We start from the raw sequence: 15,464 nt of genomic DNA on the forward strand, positions 1-15,464 counted from the left end.
GAGCACCACCAAACATTCCTGAACCTGCCCTGCCATCATCTGAAGCAAGAGGTGGTAACGAGGTGGAATTCAACCCTCTATATGCTTCAGAGGATGGAGGAGCAGCAAAAGGCCATTCAAGCCTATACATCTGCCCACGATATAGGCAAAGGAGGGGGAATGCACCTGACTCAAGCACAGTGGAGAATGATTTCAACGTTGTGCAAGGTTCTGCAACCCTTTGAACTTGCCACACGTGAAGTCAGTTCAGACACTGCCAGCCCGAGTCAGGTCATTCCCCTCATCAGGCTTTTTGCAGAAGAAGCTGGAGACATTGAAGGAGGAGCTAAAACAGAGCGATTCCGCTAGGCATGTGGGACTTGTGGATGGAGCCCTTAATTCGCTTAACCAGGATTCACGGGTGGTCAATCTGTTGAGATCAGAGCACTACATTTTGGCCACCGTGCTCGATCCTAGATTTAAAACCTACGTTGTATCTCTCTTTCCGGCACACACAAGTCTGCAGAGGTTCAAAGACCTGCTGGTGAGAAAATTGTCAAGTCAAGCGGAACGTGACCCGTCAACATCTCCTCCTTCACATTCTCCCGCAACTGGGGGTGCGAGGAAAAGGCTAAGATTTCCGAGCCCACCCGCTGGCGGTGATGCAGGGCAGTCTGGAGCGAGTGCTGACATCTGGTCCGGACTGAAGGACCTGCCAACGATTACTGACATGTCGTCTACTGTCACTGCATATGATTCTCTCACCATTGAAAGAATGGTGGAGGATTATATGAGTGACCGCATCCAAGTAGGCACGTCAGACAGTCCATACGTATACTGGCAGGAAAAAGAAGCAATTTGGAGGCCCTTGCACAAACTGGCTTTATTCTACCTAAGTTGCCCTCCCTCCAGTGTGTACTCCGAAAGAGTGTTTAGTGCAGCCGCTCACCGTGTCAGCAATCGGCGTACAAGGTTACTTCCAGAAAATGTGGAGAAGATGATGTTCATCAAAATAAATTATAATCAATTCCTCCGTGGAGACATTCACCAGCAGCAATTGCCTCCAGAAAGTACACAGGGACCTGAGATGGTGGATTCCAGTGGGGACGAATTAATAATCTGTGAGGAGGGGGATGTACACAGTGATAGGGGTGAGGAATCGGAGGTTGATGATGAGGTGGACATCTTGCCTCTGTAGAGCCAGTTTGTGCAAGGAGAGATTGATTGCTTCTTTTTTTGGTGGGGGCCCAAACCAACCAGTCATTTCAGTCACAGTCGTGTGGCAGACCCTGTCGCTGAAATGATGGGTTCGTTAAAGTGTGCATGTCCTGTTTATACAACATAAGGGTGGGTGGGAGGGCCCAAGGACAATTCCATCTTGCACCTCTTTTTTCTTTCATTTTTCTTTGCATCATGTGCTGTTTGGGGACAATTTTTTTGAAGTGCCATCCTGCCTGACACTGCAGTGCCACTCCTAGATGGGCCAGGTGTTTGTGTCGGCCACTTGTGTCGCTTTGCTTAGTCACACAGTGACCTTGGTGCGCCTCTTTTTTTCTTTGCATCATGTGCTGTTTGTGGACAATTTTTTTGAAGTGCCATCCTGCCTGACACTGCAGTGCCACTCCTAGATGGGCCAGGTATTTGTGTCGGCCACTTGGGTCGCTTAGCTTAGCCATCCAGCGACCTCGGTGCAAATTTTAGGACTAAAAATAATATTGTGAGGTGTTCAGAATAGACTGAAAATGAGTGGAAATGATGGTTATTGAGGTTAATAATACTATGGGATCAAAATGACCCCCAAATTCTATGATTTAAGCTGTTTTTGAGGGTTTTTTGTAAGAAAAAAACCGAATCCAAAACACACCCGAATCCGACAAAAAATTTTCAGGGAGGTTTTGCCAAAATGCGTCCGAATCCAAAACACGGCCGCGGAACCGAATCCAAAACCAAAACACAAAACCCGAAAAATGTCCGGTGCACATCACTAGTTTGGACAGCGCTATGATATATGCTGGCACAATGTAAATATAATATTAACATCTTTAGAGATGAAAAAAAATATTTAGAAGAGTTTGCCGTGACTAGCATGCTTGTGGCCGTATGTGTGCGCTGCGCTCTCACCAGCGATCAATAAAATCGCATGGGTGCTTACAGGGGCGTAGCCAGAACTTTGTTTGCCCCATAGCAATATTTTGAAAAGACCCCTGTCCCAATGCTTCTAGAGCAGCTCTCAGCAGCAGTTTTATGTCCCACGACAGTGCCCTAGATCAGGTTCTGAACCATAGTAGTGCCCTAGTTTATTTTATGAACACTACTAGTGCCCAAGTTCACTTATGTCATATTGTAGGGCTGCACATATGCAACACAGTACCCCCAATTCTCATTATGACAAACAGTGTCCCCAATTCATATTTTGTCACACTACAGTGCCTTCACTTCATACTGTACTACATTACGGTGTCCCACTTCATATTATGTAACATTATAATTCCCTACAGTTTACTTTATACCACATTACAATAATCAGGTCCAGGGTCATAACTAGATATATTGCAGGCCCCAAGGCAAAAGTTTGTAAGGACCCCTATGTAGCCCCCAATGGTGAAAAATGTATATAACACAAGTAACTGTGACAGGGAAGGTGGCCCCCCTCAGCTCTGAGCCCCATACCATCTGTACTCCTTGCACCTGTGGTAGCTACAGAGGTGTAGCTAGGTGCCATGGTGCCCGGAGCAAGGGCAGTAGCAGATCTTGCCACGGGCAAGCAGGACTTTTGCCCGGGGCGCCGCCTACCGGAGGGCGCAGGGCGCCGCACCAGGGCAAGATCCGCTGCTGCTGTGCCCCCCGCTGCCCGCTGCCCCCCACTGCCGCTGGCCGCTGTGAAGGAAAACTAGACGCGTACGCATCTAGTTTCCCTTCGTGGAGAGGTCCTTTACTGTGCGGTGCGCGATGACGTCATCGCGCACCGCACAGCAAAGGTCCTCTCCACGAAGGGAACTAGACGCTATGCGTCTAGTTTCCCTTCGTGGAGAGGGCCTTTGCTGTGCGGTGCACGATGACGTCATCGCGCACCGCACATCATTTCAGTCTGTACAGGGGGCGTAAATAACCACGCCCCCTTACGAAGCCACGCCCCCTATTGCCGCCCGGGGCACACAGAGCCCCAGAACCGGCCCTGAGCAAGGGTATGTTTTGGGGTTCCCCCACCAACCTGTACTGAATTGGAGGCCTAACTAATATGTGGTGGCATGTTAGATCTGAAAAGAAACTATTTAAAAATCCTAAATTGGTGTCAGGGCCGGTTCTAGACCTTGTGGAGCTCAGGGTGAAATTTTCCTTTGGGTGCCCCCATGTTTAAAATAGGGTCAGAGTGTACTGAAGGCTTGCAACAACACGATAGGGACATGGCAGTACGGATGGTGTAATGGTTAGCATTACTGCCTGACAGCACTGAGGTCATGGGTTCTATTCCCACCATGGCCCTTAGTGTGTGGAGTTTGTATATTCTCCCAGTGCTTGTGTGGGTTTCCTTTGAGTACTCCAGATTCCTCCCACAATACAAGAATATACTGGTAGGTTAATTGGCTCCCAACAAAAATTGACTCTGGTGTGTGTTTTGTAAGGAATCAAGGTTGTGATTCAGACCTGATAGCTGCTGTGCGTTTTTGCATAACTGTGCATGCATACGTACTGTAATGCGCATGTGCGTCGGACAATAACAATGGGCATCGCTGGTCAGCGACAGGATGGTGCGAAAATTATGACCGCGCGGACGTTCATAAGGTGATTGACAGGAAGAGGCCGTTCGGAACTTCGTGGGTGGTAACTGACCGCTTACTGGGAGTGTCAGGAAAAACACAGGTGTGCCCAAGCGTTGTCACGGAGGTTGTGTGACGTCAGCTCCTGCCCCGATCAGCCTGTTCTCATGGCACTGTAGGAGTAAGTTCTGGGCTGCGCACAGTGGATTTTTGCAGCTCAGCGTACACGTGGGATCGCACACTTTCCCGTTGAACTATATGAACGCAGGGCAGCAAAGTTAGCAGCCCAGTAATCAGGTCTGAATCAACCCCAAGATTGTAATCTCCCATGGGGCAGGGGCTGTTGTAAATGGTAAAATATTCTCTGTAAAGTAGTGATGAGCGGGTTCGGTTTTTCGGAAACCGAACCCCCCCGAACTTCACCCTTTTTACACGGGTCCGAGGCATACTCGGATTCTTCCGTATGGCTCGGGTAACCCGAGCGCGCACGAATGTCATCATCCCGCTGTCGGATTCTCGCGAGATTCGGATTCTATATAAGCAGCCGCGCGTCGCCGCCATTTTCACTCGTGCATTGGAAATGTTAGGGAGAGGACGTGGCTGGCGTCCTCTCCGTGTATTGTTGATGCAAATATTTGTGCTTGCTTTACTTATTGCTTAATTGTGGGGACTGGGGAGCAGCTGTATATTAATATAGGAGGAGTACAGTGCAGAGTTTTGCTGATCAGGGACCACCAGTTTTATCCGTTCTCTGCATGAAAAAAACGCTCCTTATCTGTGCTCAGTGTGCTGCATATATCTGTGCTCACACTGCTTAATTGTGGGGACTGGGGAGCAGCTGTATTATATAGCAGAAGTACAGTGCAGAGTTTTGCTGACAGTGACCACCAGTATACGTTGTCTGCCTGAAAAACACTCCATATCTGTGCTCAGTGTGCTGCTTTATTGTGGGGACTGGGGACCACCAGTATATTATATAGGAGGAGTACAGTGCAGAGTTTTGCTGACCAGTGACCACCAGTATATAATATATAGCATTACGATACAGTAGGCCACTGCTGTACCTACCTCTGTGTCGTCATTAAGTATACTATCCATCTACATTCTATACCTGTGGTGCATTTTAGTTTTGCAGTTTGCTGACACAGTGACCACCAGTATATATAGCAGTACGGTACGGAAGGCCACTGCTGTACCTACCTCTGTGTCGTCATTAAGTATACTATCCATCTACATTCTATACCTGTGGTGCATTTTAGTTTTGCAGTTTGCTGACACAGTGACCACCAGTATACTATATATAGCAGTACGGTACGGAAGGCCACTGCTGTACCTACCTCTGTGTCGTCATTAAGTATACTATCCATCTACATTCTATACCTGTGGTGCATTTTAGTTTTGCAGTTTGCTGACACAGTGACCACCAGTATATATAGCAGTACGGTACGGAAGGCCACTGCTGTACCTACCTCTATGTGGTCATTAAGTATACTATCCATCTACATTCTATACCTGTGGTGCATTTTAGTTTTGCAGTTTGCTGACACAGTGACCACCAGTATACTATATATAGCAGTACGGTACGGAAGGCCACTGCTGTACCTACCTCTGTGTGGTCATTAAGTATACTATCCATCTACATTCTATACCTGTGGTGCATTTTAGTTTTGCAGTTTGCTGACACGGTGACCACCAGTATACTATATATAGCATTACGGTACGGAAGGCCACTGCTGTACCTACCTCTGTGTCGTCATTAAGTATACTATCCATCTACATTCTATAACTGTGGTGCATTTTAGTTTTGCAGTTTGCTGACACAGTGACCACCAGTATATATAGCAGTACGGTACGGAAGGCCACTGCTGTACCTACCTCTGTGTCGTCAAGTATACTATCCATCCATACCTGTAGTGCATTTCAGTTTTGCACAGTTTGCTGACCACCAGTATATAATATATAGCATTACGGTACAGTAGGCCACTGCTCTACCTACCTCTGTGTCGTCAAGTATACTAGCTTAGTCACACAGCGACCTTGGTGCGCCTCTTTTTTTCTTTGCATCATGTGCTGTTTGGGGACAATTTTTTTGAAGTGCCATCCTGCCTGACCCTGCAGTGCCACTCCTAGATGGGCCAGGTGTTTGTGTCGGCCACTTGTGTCGCTTACCTTAGTCATACAGCGACCTTGGTGCGCCTCTTTTTTTCTTTGCATCATGTGCTGTTTGGGGACAATTTTTTTGAAGTGCCATCCTGTCTGACACTGCAGTGCCACTCCTAGATGGGCCAGGTGTTCGTGTCGGCCACTTGTGTCGCTTAGCTTAGTCACACAGCGACCTTGGTGCGCCTCTTTTTTTCTTTGCATCATGTGCTGTTTGGGGACTATTTTTTTGAAGTGCCATCCTGCCTGACACTGCAGTGCCACTCCTAGATGGGCCAGGTGTTTGTGTCGGCCACTTGTGTCGCTTAGCTTAGCCATCCAGTGACCTCGGTGCAAATTTTAGGACTAAAAATAATATTGTGAGGTGTGAGGTGTTCAGAATAGACTGGAAATGAGTGGAAATTATGGTTATTGTGGTTAATAATACTATGGGATCAAAATGACCCCCAAATTCTATGATTTAAGCTGTTTTTTAGGGTTTTTTGAAAAAAACACCCGAATCCGACAAAAAATTTTCGGTGAGGTTTTGCCAAAACGCGTCCGAATCCAAAACACGGCCGCGGAACCGAATCCAAAACCAAAACACAAAACCCGAAAAATGTCCGGTGCACATCACTACTGTAAAGTGCAATATATGTGCACTCTATAAATAACTGGTATTAAATAAATAATGTCTTCATTGAGAATGTGCAAGGCCACAGAATAGTACCAATTCACATTACATGGCACAGTAGTGTCCATTATTTACATTACACCACACAGTGGTGCCCCTTATACACATTATGCCACACAGTAGAGCCCCTTATACATGTTACGCCTCACAGTAGAGCCCATTATACACATTACACTATGGTAGAGCTGCTATGGAAGTAGCTGTATTTAATTATTTACTTGTTTAATTCAAATAAATGAAAGACACTATATATGCCTCAACTGACTTGACCTCACCCCCCCCCCAATTCCTTAATGAAAATAAAGCCCCAAAACTGACCCCCCTCCCCAGATCTGATAATCTCCCAATGCGTCAATGAAAATAATGCACCAAATTGCCCCCCACCCGAACCAATTTGATAATTTTCCAATGCCTCAATGAAAATAATACCCTAGAACTGCCTTCCCAGACCTGATAATCCCACTACGCGTCTATGAAAATAAAGTCCCAGAAGTGCCTAAACTATGCCGCAGTAGCCTGGGGGGCAGAGAGAGGTGCTGCAGCAGTATGACAGTTGCCACTGTTGCCTCTGGTCTGTCCTGTTTCCTACCTAGTCTCAGAGTCTGACTCAGTGTGCACCCCCTCTGCTTCTCCTCCTCCTGCTCTGCAGCTGACAGTACAGTAGCTGACGGGAGGGGTGGAAGTGGCGGGCGGCAACGCGCCCTCTAACTTTTTTGGCGCCTGGAGCTCGCGCTCCACTGGAGCCACCTTCGCTACACCCCTGGGTAGCTACACCCTTATACAGTATATAACACGTGTAACAGTGACACGGAAGGTGGCCCCTCTCAGCTCTGGGCCCCATAACAGCTGCACTCACTGCACCAATGGTAGCTACACCCTGTATATAACACATGTAACTGTGACAGGGAAGGTGGCCCCTCACACAGTGGCGTAACTTGAAATTTTTCTCCCCCAAGCCAAAAAATCCTTTGGCGCCCCCCCCCCCCCCCCCATACCCCCCATAGTTGGCACTAGTAAAGGGACAAATATGCGCGCGCCGCAGCCGCGCGCCGCCAAAAAGGGTGTGTGGCTTTGTTGAAATGGGCGTGGCTTCGCGTAAAGGGGCGTGGTATTGCAGGAAAAGACTACCTTATACCCCAGTTTTGCAACCTGCACGCCCAGACGTTAGCCACCACAGGAAAGAAAAATAATCCTGATTCATGCCCCTTACATTATTTGTCATTTTTCCTCCTTATAGTAATGCCCAGTATACATTATTCCACATACTGCAATGGCCCTTAGACATTATTCCACGCACAATAATGCACATGACACAATATGCACACACCATAATGCCCCCGACACATTATGCCACACACCGTAATGCCTGTGACACATTATGCCACACACCGTAATGCCTGTGACACATTATGACAGGAATTGCAATGCCCGTTATACATTATGCCACACACTGCAATGCCCCTGATACATTATAGCACATACAATGTCTGTGACACATTATGACACACACCGCAATAATCCAAAGACATTATACCACATACCACAATGCCCGTGATATAGTATACAACACACAGTAATGCCTGACACATTATGACACACACCGCAATGTCCGTGATACATTATGCCAAACACTGCAGTGACCCTGAGACATTATACCACATACCACACAATGCCCGTGATATAGTATACCACACACCGTAATGCCCATTACACATTAAGTTCTACAGTAAGGCTTCCAATTACTTTTAAATTACCTGCTCGTTGCCAGGGGTTTCATGCTCTTGGTTCCATGCACGGTGCCAGGGGTTTTCATGCTCAGGGTGTTATGCTCGTTGCCAGGGGTTTCATGCACTGGGTGTCATGCTCGTTGCTAGGGGGTAGTGCTTGTTGCTAGGGCTGTGCTCCCAGTGCCACATATGCCCCCAGTGCCAGATATTCCCCCACAGTGCCAGGTATATGCACCCAGTGCCAGATATTCCCCCACAGTGCCAGGTATATGCCCCCAGTGCCAGATATTCCCCCACAGTGCCACATATGCCCCCTCAGTGCCTGCTCCCCCCAGTGCCAAATATTCCCCCACAGTGCCAGGTATATGCCCCCAGTGCCAGATATTCCCCCACAGTGCCAGGTATATGCCCCCAGTGCCAGATCTTCCCCCACAGTGCCAGGTATATGCCCCCAGTGCCAGATCTTCCCCCACAGTGCCAGATCTTCCCCCACAGTGCCAGGTATATGCCCCCAGTGCCAGATCTTCCCCCACAGTGCCAGGTATATGCCCCCAGTGCCAGATATTCCCCCCAGTGCCAGGTATATGCCCCCAGTGCCAGATATTCCCCCCCAGTGCCAGGTATATGCCCCCAGTGCCAGATCTTCCCCCACAGTGCCAGGTATATGCCCCCAGTGCCAGGTATATGCCCCCCCAGTGCCAGATATTCCCCCACAGTGCCTGCTTCCCCCCCAGTGCCAGATATTCCCCCCCCCAGTGCCAGGTATATGCCCCCAGTGCCAGATATTCCCCCACAGTGCCTGCTTCCCCCCCAGTGCCAGATATTCCCCCCAGTGCCAGGTATATGCCCCCAGTGCCAGATATTCCCCCCCAGTGCCAGGTATATGCCCCCAGTGCCAGGTGTATATGCCCCCAGTGCCAGGCATATGCCCCCCCAGTGCCAGGTATATGCCCCGTGCCAGGTATATGCCCCCCCCAGTGCCATGTATATGCCTTCCCAGTGCCTGCTCCCCCCCCCTCCCCCCTCCCTTGTGTTGGAGGGACACGGAGCGCATAGCGCGCCTCTCCAGTGTCCCTCCTGGCTCTCCCCCGGCCCGTCTAATAAAGGAAGTGCCGGTTCGTGAGCCAATCAGAGCTCACGAACGGCACTTCCTCCATTAGACCGGCCGGGGGAGAGCCAGGAGGGACACAGGGGGGCGCGTGATGTGCGCTCCGTGTCCCTCCAACACAGGAGGCAGCAGCGGAGGGAAGGAGGGAGAGGAGACCGCAGATTGACATGCGGACTCTCGTCCGCATGTCAATCTGTTCTGTCAGTGGCGCCCCCGCAGCCCCTCGCCCCCAAGCCACCGCGAGGACTGCGGGGGCAGTAGTTACGCCACTGCCCTCACAGCTCTGAGCTTTATAGCAGCTGCACTCCCTGCACTTATGGTAACTATGCCCTTGTATATAATACATGTAACTGTGACAGGGAAGGTGGGCCCTCTCAGCTCTAGGCTTCATAGCAGCTGCGCTCCCTGCACTTATGGTAACTGCTTGTATATAATACATGTAACTGTGACAGGGAAGGTGGGCCCTCTCAGCTCTAGGCTTCATAGCAGCTGCGCTCCCTGCACTTATGGTAACTATGCCCTTGTATATAATACATGTAACTGTGACAGGGAAGGTGGCCCCTCCCAGCTCTGGGCCCTATAGCAGCTGCACTCCCTGCTCCTATGGTAGCTACACCCTTGTCTATAACACATGTAACTGTGACAGGGAAGGTGGCCCCTCTCAGCTCTGGGCCAAATAGCAGCTGCACTCCATGCACATATGGTAGCTATGCCCTTGGGTGTGTACGCACCCGCAACGGGTCGCACACTGGTGCGGCTATTTGCAATCCCGACTAGGATGCCTGTGCGACTTGTTTGTGGCAACGATGACTGCAGGTACATCTGTAATTATTTGGCAGGTATCGCAGTTCTAGACTCACTACTTCTTTACTTTGTAAAACACACAACACACAATGGGCCTGATTCTCGGTAATCAATATACATATGAGTGTGCATCAACTAGGAGATCTGTAAAACATGCACTGTTAGGGGTGCTCTGTTATAGACAGGGGTTAAAGTGAGTCGGAACGGGGCAGAACTGCGTTGCGTCCGTTACATTTGGAAATGGAACCAGTTCTGCCTCCTCCGGCCCACCTAACATCATGACGTCTCACCCATAGTTCTGAGGAGCGGGCGGCCAGAAGGATTACAGCAGTCGGACGCAGGAGTGGTGCTTTAGGTGAGTATTGTGTTTTTTTTTTCTTTTGTGTATGTGTGTGTGTGTGTGTGTGTGTGTGTGTGTAAGCGGTGCTTCTACTGGGGGCACTACTACTGGGGGCACTACTACAGGGGGCATAACTACTGGGGGGCACTACTACAGGAGGCATAACTACTGGGGGGCACTACTACAGGAGGCATAACTACTGGGGGCACTACTACTGGGTGCATAACTACTGGGGGCACTACTACAGGGGGCATAACTACTGGGGGCACTACTACTGGGTGCATAACTACTGGGGGCACTACTACAGGAGGCATAACTACTGGGGGCACTACTACTGGGTGCATAACTACTGGGGGCACTACTACAGGGGGCATAACTACTGGGGACATTACTACAAGGGGCATAACTACTGGGAGCATTACTACTGGGGGCACTACTACTGGGTGCATAACTACTGGGGGCACTACTACAGGGGGCATAACTACTGGGGGCATTACTACAGGGGGCATAACTACTGGTGGCACTACTACTGGGGGCACTACTACAGAGGGCATAACTACTGGGGGCACTACTACTGGGTGCATAACTACTGGGGGCACTACTACAGGGGGCACTACTACTGGGGGCACTACTACTGGGTGCATAACTACCGGGGGCACTACTACAGGGGCATTACTACTGGGGGCACTACTACAGGGAGCACTACTACTGGGGGCACTACTACTGGGTGCATAACTACCGGGGGCACTACTACAGAGGGCATAACTACTGGGGGCACTACTACTGGGTGCATAACTACTGGGGGCACTACTACAGGGGGCATAACTACTGGGGGCACTACTACTGGGTGCATAACTACTGGGGGCACTACTACAGGGGGCATAACTACTGGGAGCATTACTACAGGGGGCATTACTACTGGGGGCACTACTACTGGGTGCATAACTACTGGGGGCACTACTACAGGGGGCATAACTACTGGGGGCATTACTACAGGGGGCATAACTACTGGTGGCACTACTACTGGGGGCATAACTACTGGGGGCATAATTACTGGGGGCACTACTACAGAGGGCATAACTACTGGGGGCACTACTACTGGGTGCATAACTACTGGGGGCACTACTACAGGGGGCACTACTACTGGGTGCATAACTACCGGGGGCACTACTTCTACAGAGGGCATAACTACTGGGGGCACTACTACAGGGGGCATTACTACAGGGGGAAATACTACAGGGGGCACTACTGCTGTGGTCATGTGTATTTTGGGTGCTACTACGGTGGGCTTTGTGTATAAGGGGCACTAATGTGTGTCATAACATGAATAAGGGACACTACTATGTGGTGTAAAGCGAATAAGATTGTGCTACTGTGCGGCGTAACTTGAATTGGGGATACTATTTTGTGACCATACCCCTTTCTATGTTCCTCCACCTCTCTATGACCACTTTAAGCACTGGCCATAGACCATCTATAGGGTTGATTATTAATACTGTAGAGTGTACATATATGTCCAGGGCAGTTTCTAGGTCTTCTGCCGCTCCCCCAGCCTTGCTCCAGTGCTCTGGATTGGTGCCCACTTCTGATATAAAGCATTCAGCTCTGGCAGGATGTCCCTACTAATACATCTAATAGCTTACTGTGATCGCTGGCCCTGTATATATGGGAATTATGACATACAGTACATTGCACTTTGTATGATGCATGTTATAGCTGCTTCATGCTAATTATGCCCTCTTCATGGACCATATGCACTCTAACATCAAGCAGTTGGAAACCTCCATCAGAAATCCTGCGTTTGCCATTGGAGGCTCCCACTTTGTGCAAGGACTAAGACGTGCAATCACCCAGGAGACGCTGCTACAAGCCCTTCTCTGGTGTACAGCCATGCACCTGACTGTGCAAGGACTGAGTCGTGCAATCACCCAGGAGACGCTGCTACAAGTCCTTCCCTGGTGTACAGCCGTGCGCCTGACTGTGCAAGGACTGAGACGTACAATCACCCAGGAGACGCTGCTACAAGCCCTTCTCTGGTGTACAGCCGTGCGCCTGACTGTGCAAGGACTGAGTCGTGCAATCATCCAGGAGACGCTGCTACAAGCCCTTCTCTGGTGTACAGCCGTGCGCCTGACTGTGCAAGGACTGAGTCGTGCAATCATCCAGGAGACGCTGCTACAAGCCCTTCTCTGGTGTACAGTCGTGCGCCTGACTGTGCAAGGACTGAGTCGTGCAATCATCCAGGAGACGCTGCTACAAGTCCTTCCCTGGTGTACAGCCGTGCGCCTGACTGTGCAAGGACTAAGACGTGCAATCACGCAGGAGACTCTGCTACAAGTCCTTCCCTGGTGTACAGCCATGCGCCTGACTGTGCAAGGACTGAGTCGTGCAATCATCCAGGAGACGCTGCTACAAATCCTTCCCTGGTGTACAGCCGTGCGCCTGACTGTGCAAGGACTGAGACGTACAATCACCCAGGAGACGCTGCTACAAGTCTTTCTCTGGTGTACAGCCATGCGCCTGACTGTGCAAGGACTGAGACGTACAATCACCCAGGAGACGCTGCTACAAGTCTTTCTCTGGTGTACAGCCATGCGCCTGAGTGTGCAAGGACTGAGACGGCTGCTTTGAGCGACTTTAGACATAACCATGGCCTCTGATGTGAGCAATTACGCGTCTGACTTCGCAATCATTTATGCCGCTCACCTATGACACTACCATAACACCCGCACAAGATGGATGATCACCGTGCATCTGGTTAGCCAGCTCCCTGTCTCCTCTCACACCCAATACGTTTTCAGGACATTTCTGAGGCTGTGGGCTAAATTTACTAAAGTGTAAGGTTTTTTTTAGAAGTGGAGATGTTGCCCATAGCAACCAATCAGATTCTACTTATCATTCATCTAGCACCTTCTAGAAGATAATACGTAGAATCTGATTGGTTGCTACGGGCAACATCTCCACTTTTAAAAAAACCCTCACACTTTAGTATGTCTAAATCGCAACTGCGACTAGGGGGATATGTACTAAGCAGTGTTAAAAGTGGAGAAGTGAGCCAGTGGAGAAATTGCCCCTAGCAACCAATCAGCTGCTCTGTATACTTTTATAGTATGCAAATTATAAATGTTATGTCAATGCTGATTGGTTGTCATGAGCACCTTCTCCACTGGCTCACCCTGTATATAACACATGTATCTGTGACAGGGAAGGTGGCCCCTCACAGCTCTGAGCTTTATAGCAGCTGCGCTCCCTGCACTTATGGTAACTATGCCCTTGTATATAATACATGTAACTGTGACAGGGAAGGTGGGCCCCTCCCAGCTCTGGGCCCTATAGCAGCTGCGCTCCCTGCACTTATGGTAGCTACACCCTTGTCTATAACACATGTAACTGTGACAGGGAAGGTGGCCCCTCTCAGCTCTGGGCCACATAGCAGCTGCACTCCATGCACATATGGTAGCTATGCCCTTGGGTGTGTACGCACCCACAACGGGTCGCACACTGGTGCGGCTATTTGCAATCCCGACTAGGATGCCTGTGCGACTTGTTTGTGGCAACGATGACTGCAGGTACATCTGTAATTATTTGGCAGGTATCGCAGTTCTAGACTCACTACTTCTTTACTTTGTAAAACACACAACACACAATGGGCCTGATTCTCGGTAATCAATATACATATGAGTGTGCATCAACTAGGAGATCTGTAAAACATGCACTGTTAGGGGTGCTCTGTTATAGACAGGGGTTAAAGTGAGTCGGAACGGGGCAGAACTGCGTTGCGTCCGTTACATTTGGAAATGGAACCAGTTCTGCCTCCTCCGGCCCACCTAACATCATGACGTCTCACCCATAGTTCTGAGGAGCGGGCGGCCAGAAGGATTACAGCAGTCGGACGCAGGAGTGGTGCTTTAGGTGAGTATTGTGTTTTTTTTTCTTTTGTGTATGTGTGTGTGTGTGTGTGTGTGTGTGTAAGCGGTGCTTCTACTGCGGGCATAACTACTGGGGGCACTACTACTGGGTGCATAACTACTGGGGGCACTACTACAGGGGGCATAACTACTGGGGGCATTACTACAGGGGTCATAACTACTGGTGGCACTACTACTGGGGGCACTACTACAGAGGGCATAACTACTGGGGGCACTACTACTGGGTGCATAACTACTGGGGGCACTACTACAGGGGGCACTACTACTGGGGGCACTACTACAGGGTGCATAACTACCGGGGGCACTACTACAGGGGCATTACTACTGGGGGCACTACTACAGGGAGCACTACTACTGGGGGCACTACTACTGGGTGCATAACTACCGGGGGCACTACTACAGAGGGCATAACTACTGGGGGCACTACTACTGGGTGCATAACTACTGGGGGCACTACTACAGGGGGCATTACTACTGGGGGCACTACTACTGGGTGCATAACTACCGGGGGCACTACTACAGAGGGCATAACTACTGGGGGCACTACTACTGGGTGCATAACTACCGGGGGCACTACTACAGAGGGCATAACTACTGGGGGCACTACTACTGGGTGCATAACTACTGGGGGCACTACTACAGGGTGCATAACTACCGGGGGCACTACTACAGGGGCATTACTACTGGGGGCACTACTACAGGGAGCACTACTACTGGGGGCACTACTACTGGGTGCATAACTACCGGGGGCACTACTACAGAGGGCATAACAACTGGGGGCACTACTACTGGGTGCATAACTACTGGGGGCACTACTACAGGGGGCATTACTACTGGGGGCACTACTACTGGGTGCATAACTACTGGGGGCACTACTACAGGGGGCATAACTACTGGGAGCATTACTACAGGGGGCATTACTACTGGAGGCACTACTACTGGGTGCATAACTACTGGGGGCACTACTACAGGGGGCATAACTACTG

At 49.9% G+C, this 15,464-nt stretch overlaps 1 protein-coding gene across 1 annotated transcript in view; it reads left to right on the forward strand.

Moving 5' to 3' along the window:
• The window catches only part of FER1L6 (fer-1 like family member 6), a 478,947-nt gene that overhangs the window by 147,750 nt on the left and 315,733 nt on the right, over positions 1-15,464 (forward strand).

This window comes from Pseudophryne corroboree, chromosome 5 (assembly GCF_028390025.1).
Source record: "Pseudophryne corroboree isolate aPseCor3 chromosome 5, aPseCor3.hap2, whole genome shotgun sequence".
NCBI lineage: Eukaryota > Metazoa > Chordata > Amphibia > Anura > Myobatrachidae > Pseudophryne > Pseudophryne corroboree.